The following is a 2,500-nucleotide window of genomic DNA, read 5'->3' as shown; positions in this document are numbered from 1 at the left end:
CAAGAAATGAATGAACAAATCCCAACGAGGAAGGCAAGACACAATGCTGTAGAAATGGCAATATAATCCAAAGGAAGTTGCAGCTCAAAAAGATCTTACATAAAATACTTTTATTGTACAAAAAGTGAGCGCTTTCGCGATGTTATCCAAACCGCTTCATCAGACAAAACTAAGCACAACTCTTAAGCTTATATAAGAGAGTTCAAAGCAAGTAAAACAATTATCAAATTAGCTACACAGGAAATAAAGATTTTAAAGGCGTAATGCTTTAAAATGCAAGTCACTGTTGATGTCCCACAGGCGTCCAGTGTCGGGATGCCTGAAGTAGTGTGACTCATCTATATGGACACACTGAACACATTTCCCACATTTCTGAGTAGCTGTAAAGCTATCCATCTTGAACTGTCTATCACTATTGCTGGCATTAGCATGACATAAGATTTGCTTTAAATTCTTCATGTTTCTGTAGACAAAGGTAGGTTGGTCCCCAACCAAATCGTTAACTTTATCATCAACTACTAGAATGTTCCAATTATCTGAAAAAGCTTTCTGCACTACATGCCTATTATGGCTAAATGGTATTATAATAGGAATAACTTCCTTGTTGCTCCCTCGATTACCCCTCACTCTGCTGGATTCAATTTCTTCTCTGGAAAAATATGGTTTAGCCCGAGTAGTCCTTAAACCATCAATACTATGATATGCCCTCGAGATTTCCTCAATTTTGTATCCCCACTGTTGGAAACCTTTCTCTAATACATGCAATTCCTGTTGAAAATGTGAATCGAGACATGATAGTCTCGAAGACCTCATGGCTTGTCCTTTAATGATGTTGGGGAATATCTTGGGGTTATGCATACTGTGGCGATGCAAATAAGCAGGCCTGTAACAGGGTTTCCGATATACCTTGGTAGAGAATGTACGACCAGACTTAAAGATGGTGGTATCTAAAAAATGTATTTGGTCTACAGAATATTCCATGGTAAATTTTAAAAAAGAACCCAAATTGTTCAGTTTGTCAAAAAACTCACATAGAGAACTATCACTACCTTTCCATAGAAGGAATAAATCATCTACAAACCTTCTATAGAAGAATATATGTGAGTTTTGTGTAATATAAATCTGTTCAAATGCAACCATCACAAGATTAGTGTAGCTATTGGCACAACTAGTGCCCATCACTACCCCTTTCGTTTGCCTATAACATACATCATTGAATATAAATACATTATTTTCCAGGACAATCTCCATGAGAAGACACAAAAGATCTACTTTCTTCTCATCTGCCTCCTTTTCTCCAAGCATGAGCTGTTTGATGTACCCAACTCCTGCATCATTAGGAATGCATGTAAAAAGGGATACAACATCCAGAGTCACAAGTAACATGTTGTCTATATCATTAAGTGTCTCAGTGAATGCAAACAAATCACATAGAAAATGTTCAGTATCTCTGAGAACATATGTATAAGATTTTAAGACTTGCTTTAGCTCTATATCTAGATAAATAGAAATTGGCTCGGTCAACCATCCAGAGCCTGATACTATAGGTCTAAAGTCAGGTTGATATAAATTCTTATGTACTTTGGGTAATCCAGTGATCGTAGGTATGAGGGGAAATTCTACCAAAAAATATTTAAGCAAATCATCCGGAATAAGATGCATGCATTTACATTCATGTAGTGTAGAATGGATATTCTGTTGAAGAGAAAAAACCTGTTCCCTATCAATCATCTCATATGAAGAGTTGTCAAGCATTTGCTCCATTTTAGTAAGATAATATGCAGAATCTAGCACAACCACAGGCCCTCCCTTATCTGCAGGCCTTATAATTATACTATCATTTTGGCTTATGTCATGTAGTGCACGTCTTTCAGACTTAGTTAAATTGTTGTGGTTAATGTTATTCATGAACATTTTATCTCTATATATACTATTCTCCACCACCTTAATGAAAGTATCTACATTTGGTGGTAAATGTGGCATAAAAGTACTGGTACTGCGTAATCTGCATCTTGCATTTTAAAGCATTACGCCTTTAAAATCTTTATTTCCTGTATAGCTAATTTGATAATTGTTTTACTTGCTTTGAACTCTCTTATATAAGCTTAAGAGTTGTGCTTAGTTTTGTCTGATGAAGCGGTGTGGATAACATCGCGAAAGCGCTCACTTTTTGTACAATAAAAGTATTTTATGTAAGATCTTTTTGAGCTGCAACTTCCTTTGGATTATATTGCCATTTCTACAGCATTGTGTCTTGCCTTCCACGTTGGGATTTGTTCATTCATATATATATATATATATATATATATATATATATATATATATATATATATATAGATATACTAACTCAGAGCTGTACTTCAGAGTTGGGGGGAATGCTCAGTCATAATGCAACTGCTGAATGAATATATAGTCCCTTCATTTGCAACTTGTAGTTCTGTAATTCAGAGGATTACAGTTAGAGGTGTCAGGACTTGAACGGGCACCCCAACCTGTGACC

General features: G+C 35.8%; 1 protein-coding gene across 2 annotated transcripts in view; it reads left to right on the top strand.

Moving 5' to 3' along the window:
- RPH3A (rabphilin 3A) overlaps positions 1-2,500 on the top strand; it is a 1,850,086-nt gene that overhangs the window by 324,709 nt on the left and 1,522,877 nt on the right. The gene's annotated exons all lie outside the window — the stretch shown is intronic.

This window comes from Protopterus annectens, chromosome 4.part0 (genome assembly GCF_019279795.1).
Source record: "Protopterus annectens isolate FY-2018-M chromosome 4.part0, PAN1.0, whole genome shotgun sequence".
Taxonomy (NCBI): Eukaryota; Metazoa; Chordata; order Ceratodontiformes; family Protopteridae; genus Protopterus; species Protopterus annectens.
The sequence above is the reverse complement of the archived record's forward strand: the minus strand, read 5'-3'. Positions and strand labels throughout refer to the sequence as shown.